The sequence below is a fragment of the Elephantulus edwardii genome, unplaced genomic scaffold, assembly GCF_000299155.1.
Source record: "Elephantulus edwardii isolate Elephantulus edwardi_28Jun2011 unplaced genomic scaffold, EleEdw1.0 scaffold00151, whole genome shotgun sequence".
Classification (NCBI taxonomy): Eukaryota; Metazoa; Chordata; class Mammalia; order Macroscelidea; family Macroscelididae; genus Elephantulus; species Elephantulus edwardii.
The window spans coordinates 986,104-1,004,015 of record NW_006399901.1 but is presented as its reverse complement, the minus strand read 5'-3'; the positions used below and the strand labels follow the sequence as shown (position 1 = coordinate 1,004,015).

The 17,912-nt window shown below is 45.7% G+C and overlaps 1 protein-coding gene across 2 annotated transcripts in view; it reads left to right on the top strand.

The window, feature by feature from the left end:
• Positions 1–17,912, top strand: part of TBC1D10A (TBC1 domain family, member 10A) — a 45,635-nt gene that overhangs the window by 538 nt on the left and 27,185 nt on the right. The gene's annotated exons all lie outside the window — the stretch shown is intronic.

Sequence of the window (17,912 nt, the reverse complement as noted above, 5' to 3'; positions counted from 1 at the left end):
CCGACCCGCCCCTGGTCCGCGCCTACTTCCGACCTCGGGAGCCGCGGCCTCTCCCCGCCCTCCCACCGGTGCCCCAGGACACGACAGTGCCCTCCTCCCAAGCAGGGGACCCGCCGGTGGGCCACCCGCCAGGCCGCACCCCCTCCTTGCCCGCCTCCACACCCTCACGGGTGACTGGCCCTGTGCAGCACCCCGCCCTCCCGCCCTCGGGGAGCCCTGCATGGACTTTAAAAAGACCCCACCCAGTACAGGACCCTGACCTTACACGACCTCCTGACCCTCAGCCCCACCCCGGGGGCTGCTGGGACCCTTGACCCACGGCAAGGTCAAAGGGTGCCCCCACGCCTCGCAGAGACTGAGTCCCCAGCAACCCGCAGCACCCGTGCTTTCCTCCCCTCTTGGTCACAGCAGGACAGACCATCAGCCCCAAGAGCACACAGTAGGCAGAGTGTCTATGTGCCCTTCCCCCCAAAAAAACCAGATCTGGGGAAGCAGGGTGACAGCAGGGCCCCTGCTCGGATAGCACGCCCAGATCCCCCACCCCCAGAGCCCAGAACCACCCAGCTGGCAGGCGAGAAACGTGAGGAACCCGAGTGTCACCCTCCCTCCCAGCTGGGCACACTCATGCACATCCTGGCCCCCCAAGATCCCCAAAGCCAGTCTTCACACATGCTCTGTGGGCTGCTCGCACCTCAGAAAGGCGGACCCTGGATCCAGCTTCCATCCCGTGAGACTAGTGCCCTGCACAGAGCAGAACTGACAAGCCTTCCTCCCCATCTGCCTCCTTCAGTGGAGGCAGCCCCTTAGAGTTTTTACAGCATCTGTAGGGGTCCCAGTGGACCAGCCATGACCTCACTCCAGAGGCCATCCAGCCACCCCTCCTCTGACCATTTGGGACTGACCACGGCTCCCCTGACCCCCCCACCTCATGATTTATGGAAATGCCTTAATGTCTGTAAGAACTCCACACCCCGTAAGCAGCTCCATATAGTCTACATCTGGGATTTCTTCCAGCTCCCAAAGCCTCTTATCCATCAGACCTCCTCTCCCTGGGACAGATGCAAGTTCCTCTTCTTCGTCTTCTTTTTTTTTTTTTTTTAATTTTTTTTATTATTAATTTTAAGGAAAGTTTACAGAGACTGAGGATTTCCATTCATTCCTTGTTGCACTTTCTCCCTGCCCACCTCTCCCTCCACCCAATTCGCTCTTCTCTTTGAAAAGTAAAAGAAAAATTCTTTCATTGTTATACAATCCCTCTTCTAAGGAGAGTTTCCTCTTACGCACTGGCTCTGCCTCCTCCAACTTCTCCCCACTTACTCACAGTGAGCTACACATAGTCCACAGGGCTCTGTACACCTCTGATCCCTCACCTTGATTTCATTGCCCATCTCCCAGGGAGGAGTTTGTGAGAGCCCAAAGGGGACATAAGGTGCGTTTCTCAACTGGGGAGCAGTCCCCAGGCATCAGGGCCCTAGAAGTGATGTCGTGTAAACTAGAAATGAGTTCTCAGTTGCATTTGTGGGCTGCTTGAAACGAGAGCTCAGATTTACTGACAACATCTAAGGCATGAGAATTCCTACTGTATGCTTTTTGAGGTGGCTAGTCAGACTTTGGGGTGCAAAGCAACATAATATACTAGGGAAAGGACTTAAGAATCTCACTTACTGGCTGTGTGACCTTAGGCAAAAGCATGAGTCTTCTGAACCTGTTTACTTACTGCAAAGGGTGACAATTAACACTTACCTTCAGGATTACAGTGGAGGTTAAATAAGATTTGAGATGGGACTTACCACAGGGTCTGACACAAGAGTAGTGGCTCAGAAAGTATTAGTTGTCTTTCTTTTCTTTCAGAAGTTCAGAGAATTATGGCGAGAGAAGAAAGAAGAAAAAAAAAGAGCGAGTACCTCTAGTATTTGTGGACTGAGATAGGGCCTAGTGGGAGTACCTCGCTTTGGCTGTCATCCCTAACCAGTAAACATCTGTCTCCCCATTCCCTAACCACAAACCCAAGACATGCCATCTACAGACTGAAATGGGGTCCCAGGTCCCCTCATCTCTCTCCCTGCATTATTTTCTTAACCTTCTTGGTCAAAGTAAAAAGAACCTTGAATATTCCTTGCTTATTGAATATTGTGGTTTCAAAATGGCCAAGAGTAAGTCGTTGGCCAGAGACTTAAGAGGGGAAGTTATAGAACTTTCAGGATGACTGCCTTGAACTCATGGTTGAGGGCTAGGAGATAGTGAAATATTAGCACTGATGGCTGCAGTGGAGATGGAGGGGACTCTGGATCCAGATTAAAGGTCCATTTCAGCTGGCCTGGGTCAAAGGTTGTCTCAAGACAGTCGGTTTTGGCAGCTACTAGACGCTAGAGAATGGATAAGAAAATAGGTCAGAGACTATCCCTGCTCAGGTGGTTGTCAGGTGCCTGGGGTGAGCAGATCACAAAATCAGAGGTTGTTTGTGACAGGAATTTTTTTTTACAGGGAATTTTAAGAGATTGGCCAGTCTAGCTCTCACTTATTGTACAGATGAGAAAACAGAGGCTAACAGGGATGACCCTGCAAATGAAAGAACGTGTTATTTAAAAAAAAAAAGGTTCATTAGACTGATCAACTTCTTGCCAAGAACCCAGGCACAATCTTTTTTTTTCTCCTCAGCATCTAATGCAGGACCCACAATGGAGTAACTATTTATTAAATGGCATTTACTGATAGACTTTTTGAGTCAGAAAGCTAGATGCAACCTTAGAAAAGCTCATCATCCAAAACAACTATAAGATATCATCTCGCCCCAGTAAGAATAGCAAAATTTAACAGAACAGCAAACAACAAATGTTGGCGAGGTTGCGGAGAAACTGGAACCCTTATTCACTGTTGGTGGGAGTGTAAAATCGTGTAACCACTATGGAAGGCTGTGTGGCGCTTTCCCCAAAAGTTGCAAATAGAAATACCATCTGACCCAGCAATTCCACTACTGGGAATATACCCTAAAGAAACCATAACTGCCACCCAAGCAGATATATGCACTCCCATATTTATTGCTGCTTTGTTCACAATAGCAAAGATTTGGAAACAACCTAAGTGCCCATCAGCAAACAAATGGATAGAGATGCTCTGGTATATTCACACAATGGAATACTATGCTGCATTAAAAAACAAAGAACTCATGAAATGTTGTACAAAACGGGTGACCCGGAATACATTATGTTGTTGTTGTTATGTGCCCTCGAGTCGTTTCCGACTCATAGCAACCCTATGCACAACAGCCCTAAACCCTGCTCTATCCTGCGCCAACCGCACCGCCTCTGACACACCCATCCCGATTACCCCAGTCACCGAATCAATCCATCTCAAAGAGGGTCTTCCCCTCCTGCGTTGTCCCTCAACCCTCCCAAGCATGATGTCCCTCTCCAAGGACTCGTCCCTCCTGGCAACGTGTCCAAAGTATGTCAGACGAAGCCCCAGAATCCTTGCCTCCAAGGAGTAGCTTGGTTTAATCCTCTCCAAGATGAATCTGTTTGTTTTCCTGGCAGTCCAGGGTACATTCAGTACCCTTCTCCAGCACCACAGCTCAAAAGCATCCACTCTATGCTAAATGAAATATCTTAGTCACAAAAGGACAAATACTTCATAGTACCACTGTTGTAAAATGGGACTGACATCGGGGTTGGGGGGAACTGAGAGGGGATAAATAATATATACTGCATTGAAACAGATGAGGGAGAGAACTGTTTAGGAGGAATATATGATTAGGTATAATTGTCTAGAATGAAAGCTTCAGAGTGGAGTGGACTGGGGAGGGAGGGAGACTTGTGTAACAAGGAAAAAATTTTTATTTTCTTTTCTTTTTTTTTACTTTTGAATGAATGGAAATCCAAAAGCTCATCATCATCATATAGACAAGTGTATCGAGGCATGAGAGCAGTAACAGACTAATTCTGCTTAATCTCTTAGAAGAAAAACTAGGAACTGAACCTAGAACTTTTTATTCCCAGTCCTCAGCTCTTTCCACTTTCCTACTTTTGTGCCTACCCTGCAGGGAAGTCTTTGATGGGCCTGAGATGGTCCCTCTCTGCTCTTGATCAGTGACCAGTAAGTGCTAAGAGGCAAGACAGGAGCTAGCCAGTGTGGGTGACATGGGATAGAAGAGGTACTGGCACCATTAGTTCTTTTGATTTGTCTGAACCCTAAGCTGGACACTGAAGCGGGAAAGGACCAGATCAGACATGTTCTCAGCAGTGACGAGTAAGGTTCCTATCACTTCAAGTTGTGAAGACCAAATTTATTTGGGGTTCTTTAGCATAGGAAGGAGCCAGGAACGGAAAGATGGGGTTGTTTTTATTTCATTTTTAACAGTTGGATACCAGATCTTCAAGTCTGAGGGAAGTAGTGTGAAAGTGGGGTATGGTCATTGACCTGTCTCTCCTGTTCCATGTAACTATCTGGACTTCCCACCTTAGCCTCAGTCTGATACAAGTTGCAGGCCAAATGAGGTGAGGAACTGTGCTCTCTGGGACCCCGTGGGTGTCCGCTTCCTGTTGGGGGAGTGAGGGAACTGAGCTCCACCCAGGAGAAACATCTAGAGTAGCAGTGTTGCTTTCTGTTGATTCACTTCTTCACCTGGGCCCTCTATACCCGTAGCTGACTGTGGCAGTCATGAGACTTTGGAAACCGTAGTACTGGCTTACTTGGTGTCTATGCTTTGATCTGTGTCAGTTTCTGTTAGGGTGGGGCTCTGGCCCAATTGGCAGGCTAGAGCCGCCCTCTCTGTCATTTTCTCCAGTTGTAAGTTCAGAGCATCCTCTTTCCTTGAGGTTTTGCAGATTCCAGGAGAACATGGAGCTGGCGGTGCAGTTAGGCCTGGGTGGCCCATCTGGAAGTAGGCAGTTATACATTTCAGGCTCTGATCTGTGACTCTAGACCACAGGTCCTCCTATTTCTCTCCTGCTTCCCTCTCTCCCTCCTCTAGGCTCAATGGAAAATCTGGTTTGGTGGCCACATGGGTGTTCTAGTACCTTAGACAAGACCTGACTTGGCAAGGAAGGATGCCAGGTATACCAGCTGCTGCCTTGGGAAGGTGCCGGTCTGTCCGCCTGCTAGGAAACCCTAAGCTGTGGGAAGGAGATAAGACAGTGGCGCCTGCTTGATGTTTTGTCCTCTCAGCATCTGGGCCTGAAACAGGACCTCCAGAGGACCAATCAGGCCTGGCCCCGGTCCAGCCACCCAATCTGTTTATGCTGGGGTCGAGGGAGAAAGTGCCTAGTGTTCCCTCCATCCTCAAATGAGTTCTAGAGCCCAGTTGTCTCTGTGATCTTGGATTATTCTGCTTCACTCTCTGAGCATCAAATTCTCACCTGTGTAAAGGTTATGATAATAAATACTGACTTTTTAGGGGGATTGTGATGTTTAAGCCGATGTTTACAAAGAGCCTGGCACACAATAGATAGATGTTCAATGAATGTTATTCTCTGTGTTACTGGGATAGCTAGTCTTAATTGTCTTCCTTTTGTTTCTAGTAGTGTGTTTGATGAGTGTCTGTGAAGACTATTCCTTGTGGACGACTGTAGAGTGAATATCCCAGTGAGCCCTAACTTTCCCTTGAGAGGGACAGTTATCCCCATCCTGTACGTGAATACATGTAAGTCTCCTGAGATAAAAGTGCCTGAGAGTTGCCAGATGGTAATTGCTAGCAAAGGGACTCAAACCTGTTTCCTGATGCTGAATCCAATGACAAAGGTGGTAGCAGAGTGTGCCTAGTGCCCACCACTCCTTGAGGCCCTCACCCCAGGAAAGGCATCAACAGGAACTGAGGCACCCCTTTATCCTAGTGTGGAGGATAAAGCCTGTCTCAGTACAGGCTTGCCATCTTTTATTGTGTTTTGCTTAATTTTTCTTCACAGATACTGTGTTTTTCACAAAATGAAGGTTTGCAAAAACTCAATATTAAGCAATTCTGTTGGTGCCATTTTTCCAACAGTATGCACTTCTTTCACGTCTCTCTGTTACATTTTAGTAATTTTAGAAGTCTTTTTAGTTTTTTTGTAATATTGTTGCACATTTAGTAGACTATAGTATAATGAATACATAAGTTTTATATGCATTGGGAAATAAAAAAATGAACGTGACTTGCTTTATTTTTCTGTGTGACTTGCTTTATTGAGACATTTGCTTTATAGTGGAGTCCTGCATTGGACCCACAGTATCTCAGAGGTATACTTGTACAGTGAAAGTCCATGACTGTCTAAATGAGAGAGAAAGCCCACTGAGGAAGGCCACTGAGGAGGTTCTGGGAGTATGACCAGATCAGGATTGATCTTAGCCTTCCCACAAGCCAGAGTCCCAGTAGTAGTATTGATGTTGGCCCCCAAATACTACATGAGTATTTAACTTCGCTGTTCAATCTGTGCCATTTGGAATAAGTTTTTCCACTATAGATTATGCTCCTTATGCAGATGAAGAATCCAAGGCGTAAAGATACCTCATAGGTAACAGTAAGCCAGATAAAGAAGGATCTTAGGTATTCTGTCTAGTGCTTTTCCAGCCACATGGCACTGACCATTCTGTTTGTCGTCATAAAGCCAGTTGGATCTCTAGGTCCAGGATTTTTCCCCAGCAGAGCAGACTCTGTCACCATTTACCCATTGCCTGTCCCTAGTTTATCCCTTTATCTTTCAGCCTCTTATTTATTTCCCAGATATCCCTCAGCTGATTTGTCTGCCTTTGGTAAAAATCTACTGATATCTTGGGGCCCAGAGACCCTGCCTGGTAGAATAGAAACTGTCTTGGCCACTTTATTGGTGTGTCATCCTCCTGATGCTTAAGCCAGCTCCTTGGAAGCCATCCACTCAGGGTTTTAAAGACTTTGGCTTTCTTTATTTCATTTTCTCTTTCCCTTCCTCATTAACTTTACCCTCTCTCCACCCTCCCCGTTTCCTCCCTGCTTCATTTTATGCCTTGTTTGGTTGCATAGAGCACTGTGCCGCTTAGCTCTGTATCCCTCTTCAGGTGGAGAACAGGCAGTGGACTCAGTAGCCTGGGAGAGAAAAACCATACTAGCTCATCCATCCTAGCAGTAAGATTATTTACCAAACATTTATTGAGCACCTGTTTTGCCCTCTGGTTGCTATAAGAAATATAGCACAGTCTAAGATACCCAGTTCTTATTGCTCCCAAGGAATTCACAGACTGGTTAGAAACTAGACCCATAAACAAGTTGTTATAGTATTGTGTGATAAAGGCCATTATTTTTTTAAAATTTTTTATTTTATTGTGTGTGTGTGTACCATCAAATCGGATCTGACTGATACAGGAGGAGATTGTCCCTACTTCTCCAGCAGAGCATCTGGTGGATTCGAATCACATACCACTGGGATTGCAGTGCAGCTTCTTGCCACTAGGCCACCAGAGCTCCAGAGGCTGTTATTTTGATGTATGAGTGCTCTGGGAGTCTTAGAGGAAGCTGCAGACAATAATACCTACAGGAACCTAGAAAGAATTGGATCCAAGCTATAGAATGAGTACAGAAGGATCTTGCATGTGAGCAGAAGTACCACAAGTGGATGACTTTAACAAACAAGTTTATTCTCTCACAATTTAGGGGAAGAATTTCTCTCCTTTTTGTCCCTGGGAAAAAGCACCCTCTTCTCCTTTCAGCATTTGTGAGTCCAGCATAATTTGGAGATCATTTCTCCCCCTTGGGTCTAGAAGGTTCTCAGCTCAGTAACTCTGGGTCCAAAGGACAGATTCTACTCCCAATTCTTCTTTTTTGGTGGTACCCCAGTCCCTTTATCAGACTGACCTTTATGAAACACATACTTGTTTAGTCTTTTTTTATGTCACAATTCTTTGATTGCTTTTATGTTTCAATAGATACTGACTCAAAATATAAGCTAATCCTGTAGCTTCTCTGCCTCATTAATATAGCTGCCTCTAGTCTTGCCTCATAAACACTCTGGAGGCTGGGATTTATAGCATCTAGGATAAGAATGTTCCTTGGAGGCAGGGATACTCAAGCTTTGTCTTTCATACTTTAGTCATGTAGCTAGGCGAGGCTGTTCCTTGGAAAGCGGCATCATGCTTGGAAAGATGGAGTGTGAGTGAAGGAGACGAAGACCCTCAACAAGATGGATTGACACTGTGACTTCAGCAATGGGCTCTAGTGTCTCAGAAATGATGAGGATGGCAGAGGATAGGGCAGGGTTCAGGTTGGCTGTTCACAGGATCATTATGCATCGTACACGATAGCCCTAACAACAGGATAATTAGGTCACAAAAGGAAAATAATTATATATTACTGAGAATCATGTCCTGGTCAAGCAGACACATGTTTTGAGGACATATAATTCAATATATAACAGGAGGGATTATGCAAAGTTCTCCTAAAAGCCAGCTTTCAAGAAATGTGACATGCCAAAGACAGAGGTGTCTAGAAGAATGAGAGGCAATAGGAAACTAGGGAAGCAGATCGAATGTCAGCCTGAGGCCTCTTCTGTTTCATAAAGGTCAGTCTGATGCTGATGTGGAAAATGGGTTGGAGAAGAGTAGGACTTTAGGCAGGTAGCCAAGGATGGCTCAGAGGAGTATGAGGAGGCCTGGAAAATGACTAGAATTAGGAAGATGAAAAGACTGGCAAATCAGTGCCTGATTAGCTGTATATACTGAGAGTGAGGTGGGAAAGATCTGGAAGCCTTAGGATGACCTGACATGATCCTGGCTTCTCACAAGACTCATCCTGGGGCCTCTGGCCACAAAAAAGGAAGACAAGCTGTGACCTCCCTCTGAAGCAGACTGCAGAACTTCAACTGACTCTGCTTTCTCACAGCCCTGGGCTACCATAGGTATCTGGCATGGCTGGCACACTCAAAGTGCATCAGGGGACTCTCTGTCTCCCTTCAGTAGGAGAGCAGGTTAGCTGACCTGGTTGAAGAGGGAATAGAGTGAGTGATACCAGCCTTTGTGATCTCTACCTGATAAACAGATAGTAGGAAAGGCTTTGAAGAGAGTCAGGATCCTCTCAGCTTGAGAAACAAGTAAGACTTCAAGGCATAGAAAACCATCCTTAGGGTAGTGTCAGCTGGAGAAGAGTGGGTTTGGGCATTGAGCAAAGCATAGGCACATCAAGAGGAGGCAGATGGTAGCTGTTAGCCAGCTTGATTTAATTTTGTCTTTGTTCTGTCATGGTTAGGAACCCAGGACAAGGCAAATCCTTCAGCCCTGAGGGCACCACCCAAGTTTCTTGGAGTGAGAGATTCTAGCTGGAAGTAAGATTTTTTTTTTTAAATTTTTTTTTAAATTGTATTATTTTTACGTGTACCGTCAAATCAGATCTGACTGGTACAGGAGGAGATTGGCCCCTCCTCCAGCAGAGTGGAAGTAAGATGTAGGTGTGGAAAAAGGATATGCATAAGGCATGAGACACCATATATGACATCCATGCAACTTGTGGTGTATAACTTTGGCATGTCCCCTCACAGGCCAGGAGGATAAAACTCACTGCTTTTCATCCAGCACTTTCTGTGTGTAAAGCTCAGGGGATGTAGACCTGATCCTCACAGAATTTATAGTCTTAAGAGGGAAATCAGATATTTAGCAAGAAGTTATGGTATAAAGTGTGTTCAAATGATTGTAAGGATCAAAGAGAATTAGGAGCACACCATAAACAGTTTGCTGTTCATTTCAGTCCTGGACCGCACTAGGCCATCAACTGCTCGAGTGGCCTTAAGAAGTTGCTTAAATCTTTCTAAGCCTCAATTTCCCCACATATAACTTGAGGTAGTCTTAGTAGGATGATGTTGAAAAGCTCTTATAACATTGAGACTGAACTTGGTGTGCAGGCAAAGTGCTTTGAGAAGTTCTTAATGGGGTACCATGTAAGTTACCAGAGTGACCATGGTTCAGCCAACAAAAACCTGTGCTTCCTTGTATGCTCTGTTCTCCTGTGACAGGACCTCTTCCTTATGTGTTACCTGTGACCCTCATGTCTTGGAGGATATAATCAAATTGAAGAATGCATTGATTTGTCCAACTCTTTAGTCTGCCAAGTGTTTTTATTTCAAGTGCCTTCCTGTAAATGCCCACAGGAGCCATGGGTACCTGGCAGAGTATTTATTTTATCCTGTTTATAGGTAAGGGAAGGGGATTCTACTGTTTAGTCTCTAGTGAATTGGGCTGCTAACCCAAAGGCTGCCCATATCTGGTGGTTCAAATCCACCCAAGGCTCGTACTGTTGCTAAGAAACCTGATAGAAAGTTGTTATGAGTTGGTACTGACTTGATGGCTGTGGGTTTGGATACATTTGATCGGTAAGGAATCTGAGGTTAAGTAAGTGGTGGAGCAGGGCCTAGGACTCAGGATGCTCCTTCCCAATCTTCCAGTTTAGTAAAGCTGGTGGCCACTATGGAGTCTCCATCTCCTTTCTCTCCTAGACTTCAACCTAGCTGCGTGTGCCTGCACTTCTCCTGGCTTCTTGGGTTGTTGTGTTATTGAGTTGTTACGTGACAGTGGCTCACTCTAACCCTGTCAGAGACAGAGACCTGGGGATGGATGGCAGTTGTCCAACATCTCTACACCTCGCCTCTTACATACACCTCAAGACAAGGCAGAAGTGGCTGGGTAATGGACTCTGTCACCTGGACTCTGTGAGGCCAGAGATAATCCTACCCCATAAGCCATGTATGGAAGATACTCCTGCTTTCCCTCCCTTTCTGTCTTGGCTTCACGAAAAAAGAGAATCTAAAATTGGGTCTGGAAGAACCCGGCCTTGAGACATTAACAGACCTGGCCTCAAGTCCTGAATCTGTCACTTCCTCATGACCTGGCTTCTCTGAGTCTGTGAATGGGACAGGTGTTGGGAGGGAGAGGTTATGAGGATTAAAGATTGGTTATCCCCCACATTGTCAGCTACACAGTAAAGATCCCATGGCCTCTTCTGAGATTTTGTTGAGAGGGTGTGGGAGGATAGTGAGAGAGCAGGACAACATGAAGAACCGGATTTCCTCACATGTTCTACATGTTCCACTCCACTTGTAGTCCTGGCCTTTGGGGCAGATAGAGTATCCCCCTCACTGGTTGCTCACTGAGTTATTTGGAACAGGATTCCCAAACAGTTATGACTCTGAGGGATCTTCATCTAAGGACCTTTTTTCTTTTTGACCTAGGAAAGGTAGGAGAGAAGTGAGTGCGGAGATGGACCTCCCTGAAAGATTCCACTCAAAGCACTCAGCTGTAAGGCTGCTTGGGGCTTCTACCCTCTTGGGGAGTGGCCATAACTGGGGTAATTGTCAGTTTGCTATTTATTATAACTCCCACCTTCCCTCTATGTTCCTTATTCACTTTCATCCTGGGCTTTGTCCTGCTTCAGAATACTCCATCTGCCCTCCCATCACAGCCAGGGGTAATGTCTTTTCATTGGGAAGCCTGTAATAATGGACCAGGCTTTTACCTCCACTACCACATTTAACTCTGTGAAATGTGGTTATCATTGTAATCCTCTTTTTACAAGGAATAAGACCCAGATCACACAGGGGTAAAATGATTTGCCCGGTATCACACAGTTTATGGCTCAGAGTTCTTTAAGCTCCAAGCTCCTTGGGAAGAAGGCTTATGATGTTCATCCAGCATAGTAGCCAGCACGATGTAGGTGGTGCAGTTGAGTGACAGTCACAGGAGAATGGGCCTTGGTTAGATGGTCCAGATTTCCCTCCAGTGCTGCTCCCTGCCAGCCCAGGACCTTGGTTTGTTTCTTGGAGAATAATAGTTGGAGGGCTTGTCTCATAGGCTTATTGTCAAGATTAAATGAAGGAATAGAAATTAAGTGCTGAACACAATGTCTGGCACACGATAAGGGCCTGGTAAGTGTTACAACAGACATTCAATTAGGTTAATTGACTGTTGCAGTTGTAATGCCATAAAAGGCCTTCACCAAGTACATGTCTACTCAGCTCTTTTCTGTGCGTCAGAGAAGACACAGAACTGGTTTCAGGCCAGATGAGGAGCGTCCTTCCATCAAGCTGTGCTTTCTTCACATCAACTTATGGTAGAGGACAAAAATACCATTTCACCGCAGAGAAAACAGATACTCAGACTGTTCGGGGTCACTAAACTCATGTTTTTGTCAACATATAGTTATTGAACTCCTGCAGGTTGCCTTGGGCTCATAGCAGAGAGTAATACTCAGGGTGCTGCATATCTTCTCCCTGAATGCTGGATCCACAGCATTGAGAGTAACGTTCACAGAACTCCTGTCCTCAGGGTGCATACCTTCTCCCTGAATGCTGGATGCATGGCAGAGAATAATATTGGCAGAACTTCTGTCTTCAAAGTGTATACCTTCTCCCTGAATGCTGCCTCACCTGAACATACCAGCTGATTAAGAAGCCAGACCTGCTCACATTCCCCAAACTGGCTGTGCGGGTTCTTATAATGTGGCTCTGCTCGTTCTAGGCCTTCCTCCTGGTGTGCCCTTTCCCTTTCCCAGCCTGCCCATTTCCTGCCACCTTCAAGGACAAATGCCAAAGTCAGTTTCCCTTGAAGACTTTCCCTTAACTGTCTCTGCCCTTAGCTTGAAAGCCTCCTGCAGACTGTCACCTGCCACAGACTCTGTAAAAGCACTTCTGTGCATGCTAGGTATTTATTTACCATTTTGTTTCCTTTGCCAGATGGACCCTCTCAAGGGTAAGGACTGTGTTTTCCAGCCTTTATTGATTCAGGGCCTGGAGAAATGTGTGTGGAATACAATGAGGTGCTGATTGTGTTCAGTCTCTGGAGTAGTGAGGAAAGGCTTTGTGAGGAAAGTTCTGAGTGAGGTTTTGGAAGATGACTTGGACTAAGTAAAAAGAGTGAGAGGAGGGCAGCTCAAAAAGTGGGTGCTTAGAAGTGGGAAGGGGGTGCTTAGAAGTGGGAAATGTGTCAGGGAACCTGAGAGCCAGAAACTGAGGTTTCTATTGGATAAGGAGGGCAGTAGGGAGCCTTGAAGGAGAACAGACAGAGGAGAGGTCTTATATAAGCAGTAAATGAAGATTGGTTTGGAAAGATCTACCAGCAAGACTACTGACTTGTTAAGGATGTGTAAAGGATGTGTAAGAAGGGCTGTACAAATGTTTACAGTCAGGGTGGTCCCCTGAGTATCTCCAATGGGATTGTGACCCCAGAACCTAATTGCTGGCAAAGAACGTCAGGCTTTACTCGGCCTGGAATAGGAGGTAAGGATTTGGGGAGGGGCTGTCTTCCATGGAGAATACTTTCCACACCTTCTAGCTGTCCTGGGGGTTTCTGCCTTGGCCAGCTTCCTTCCTTAATGAAGCACAGTGGGGAATTCCTTTTTTGTGGAAACCAGTAATGCTGATTCCTAAAGGAACCATTTCTTCCATCTCACATGGAGCAGGGTGGAGCTGAGCAGAGAGCTGGGCAGTGGCCCAGGGCACCAAGGCCAGAGGAGGGTGGAGAGAACCTGTTTACCATTGTGCACTGATCCAAAGCTGGAAGGGGCAGAGCCAGGGAATTCCTTCTGGGAAAGGGATGTAAGCCCAGAACTAGGTCTTGGGAGTCAGAGAGAGTGAAGCACGCCAGATTCTCTAGACAGGGAGCCTGGATACTGGCAGCCACCTCCAAGGCAGGGACAGCCAGGGCCACAGAATGGAGTGCCAGGCTGTGCATAGCACAGAAGGTAAGTCTGTGGAACGACACTGAGTGAGAACATAGGCTCCCAGGATGCAAATGGATGACAGTCATTTGCATGCCACCAGTCAGCATTCTAGGCTCCCATCACAGGTTAGTATGGAGCAGGCGTAAAAACCATTTGTACTTTTAAGTTGTTGCCACCTCTTTGGGTAATGAACTCCAGAAGTTGTAACTCAATGTGTAAAAGTAGGTCAGCCCTTTGTTGATTGCCACTTCTCTTTTGAGCTCTAGTGGGAAAAGGGAGCTCCCTCACCCTTACCAGCTCTGCATTGGCTGTGCTCCTCCTGCCCATCTACTTCCTGATTTTCCACACTTTGGGAGGACTTTCCCTGCTGCGTTCTCGCCTTCCTGGAAACCCAAATGTGATTGTTGACTTTCTCAGTGAAGACGATGATGGTTTTCTAGCCATCTGCTGCCAGTGAATCAATTTTGACTTAACTGTGACCCTGAAGGACAGAGTAGAATGGCCCCATAGGGTTTCTGAGGCTGTAAATCTTCACAGAAGCAGAATGCCTCATGTTCTCTTGTGGAGTATCTAATGGATTCGAACTATCGACCTTCTTGTTAGTTGTCAAATACTTTGACCAGGACCCCTTGATGTTTCTTTACTGATAATAAAGGAGAACATGACAGGTATTGAGGCCCTGCTCTGTGTGTGGACTTCATATTAGTTTATTGCTCAAATGGCAGCCTCCACTTTCAGGCTGTGAACTCTGAGCAGACAACTCATCCTGGCTGAGTTTCAGTTTTCTGTGAAATGGAGATGATAAAACCCATACTTCTTGGATAATTGTGTGGGTGAGCTCCGATAGTTCTGCATAACATAGTGCCGTCAAGTCACTTCCAACTCATGATGACTCTCCATTGGATTTCCAGTGCTGTGAACCTTACAGGGAGGAGATTGTCTCATCTTTTGTCCATGGAGCCACTGGTAGATTTGAACTGCTGCTTAACTTTACATGACACTAGCACTCCCAATACCTACATGGTGCTCAGCTAGTCCATGGCCAGTAGTTAAAATATGTCAGCACTGACTCTCTTCTCTGTTCATCACTGCGTTTCAAGTAGGTGAAGTACCCTTGCCTGACAACCCACCCCATTTCACACAACTGCAAATCTGTCATCAGAAACCATAATTTAAAGGAGCTTTGGTGGCCTAGTGGCAAGAAGCTGCACTGAAATCCCAGAGGCACGTGGTTCGAATCCACCAGATGCTCTGTTGGAGAAGGAGAGGCAATCTCCTCCTGTACCAGTCAAATCCAATTTGATGGTACACAAACAAAGAATAATAAAATTTAAAAAAAAAGAAACTGTAATTTGTAGTTTGTCTTGAGTAAATTACTTGATCTCTTTGTTGCTTCATGAGTAAAATGGAGTTACTCTGCTACTTCAGAGGACTGTTATATGGATCATTTAGAGGAGAAAAAGGGATGAGAATGTGCAGGATAACTTACAAATACCAGTCACCTGAAAGCCACAACTTGTTGGTCACCCACCAGGGCTGAGCCATATAAAATATAACGTGTATTAAAGATAAGGAGTCCCAGGGTCATGCAGAATGTTAAGCACTTGGCTACTAAGTGAAAGGATGGTGATTTGAATACAGTCAGACACACTTTGGAACAAAGGTTTGGCTCAGCATGAGTTGGAATTGATTGAATGGCAACTGGTTTGGCTGATTAAAGATGAAGAGATTGAGGCTTAAGAAGGTCAAGTATTTCACCAATCGGCTCCCAGTCAAAAAATGGAGGAAGTAAAATGAAAACATCAATATCAAGAAGACAAAGATTTTCACCCCTGGGCCAATTGACAGCATCTGGATGAATGGTGAAGAGATTGAGATTGTTGTTCACAGCTTTAGTTTGCTTGGCTCCACAGTCAACACTCTTGGCACCAGCAGCCAGGAAATTAAAAGACATATTTGCAGTGGGAAAATCTGCTATTAGGGACCTCTCCAGAGTATTGAAGAGCAATGGTGTCATTCTGGAGACTAAGGTATGCTTTATACAGGCCATGGTCTTTGCCATTACTTGCTATGCATCAGAGAGCTGGACAATGACTAGGGATGATAGGAGGAAAATTGATGCCTTTCAGCTCTGGTGCTGGAGAAGAGTATTGACTATACCATGGACTGCTAAGAAAACGAACAAGTTCATCCTGGAGAGGGTTAAATCAGGCTGCTCTTTGGAGCCTTGGAGGCAAGGATTCTGAAGCTTCATCTGACATACTTTAGATAGGTTGCAAGGAGGGATCAGTCCTTTGAGAGGGATGTCATTCTTAGTAGGAGAGGAAGACCCTCTATGAGGTGGATTGATTCAGTGACTGGAATAACGGGGGTAGGTTTGTCGGAGACAGACTGGCACAGGACAGAGCAGGGTTTAGGGATCTTGTACATAGGGTCACAATGAGTCGCAGGCAACTTGACGTCACATAACAACAACAACAACAAGAATGAAAGCCTAGATTGTTTGACTACTACAGTCCCCACTGTTTATTCCACCCTGCCTACCAAGTCTCTTTGACAAGTGAGGTGAACTGGATCAGTCTTGAGTCTGTGGCCTCAACTTCCATTTGCTTTTAGATGGAGATCCTGAAACCTGCTTAAAAGAGGGAGACTTGGAAGGAGGGGACTGGACAGGTTTCTTAGATGAGCAGGTCACAGGCACAAGGACCACACCTGACTGTATCTGTCCATGTTGAGGGACAGAGGTGTGTTTAAAAGTAGAAGGGGAGAGAGCCCTGGGCTTTGGTCTCAGTAGCCTTGGATCCTGTCTGATATCTCTGTGCTCATGGAAACCTCCCACCTCTAGGTTTAAGAAGGGTAAGGTACAGGAACTGCAAGTCTGCTGAGTATGAGTGGAGTATCACTGTCCTCTTAGGCCATGAGCGGGACTAGGCATGCATAGCATGACAGCATAACAAAGCCTTGCTTAGCTAGAGAACCTGATGGATTTTGGAATCAGGCATTCCCTGATGGCCCACTTTTGTCTTCTCTTTGCCCCTCCTGCTCAGGAGACAGAATACCAAAGATGACAGATTACCTACGTTTGCTGACCGTCCACCTGTGCTTGCAAGCTGTGGCTGTTGATTTTCCTGAGCATTTGCTGCATATAAGCAGGATCTTCAGTGGGACAATCATAACACTGGGGCCCTGTCTCCAGGGGGTTAGAGGTCAGAGAGAGAACCACACAATGGCATTTGGAGAAGGGCCTGATTTCCCCACAGCCTTCCCAAAGGAGCCAGAGGCAGCACATAAGTCACTGTGGCAGAGGAGAAGTCCTAGTTCCCCCACCCTTTCTGTCCAAGTCCTCCAACTCTGTGTAGACACGTTTATCATGAGCTAAATGTCAATAGTAATCCATGAGTTGTTGGCAACTATGGCTCATAGAAACTCTGTGAATAACAACAGATCTGAACCTTGCCCTGTCCTATACACACACACACACACACACACACACACACACGTTTGCATGTACCACCACCTTTTTTGAATTCTGTCATGCTCAAGCCCCTTGTGGCAGTCTCTCTTGTTGAGGGTTGACTTTTGATGACCCTATATTTTCCAACATGATGCTGAGAATCTGAGAGTTCTACCTTATTGGGATATTTAATCAAACAGACAATATCAGAATTGATTCAGACTTACAGTGTTCGTTAGGACAAAGGAGAACTGCCCCACGAGGGTTTCCTTATAGAAGCAGACTGCCACCTCTTTCTCCTCTCAAGCAACTGGTGGATCCAATCTACCTGCTTTTTAGTTAGCAGCTAAGTGCTTCCACTGAATCACCAGGGCTCATATGGGTCATATGGGTAATAAGGAGGGGCCAACAAAAAAGAAAACTGCTGTAGACAGAAAAAAACTATAGTCTTAAATGTTATATAGATGGAAGTAATAATGCTGTGGCCAAAGTTAGGCAGGCACTTGATCACTTATGAAGAGCATGGTGGGACTTGCTGAAGAAATTCATGACCTGATAAAGGACAGCTCTGAGAAAACTGTACTGAGGTGCTTATGTCAAGCTTGATGTCTTGACGCATTAATGAGTTGGCACTGAAAAGAGTTTTAAGGAGTTGTAGCCAGAATTATTATTTTTTTATAAAGTATCTTGTAATTTTTTAAAATTGTTTTATTTCATTAGTTTTTGTGTGTACTGTCAAATCAGATCTGACTGGTACAGGAGGAGATTGTTCCTCCTTCTCCAGCAGAGCATCTGGTGGATTCAAACCGTGCATCT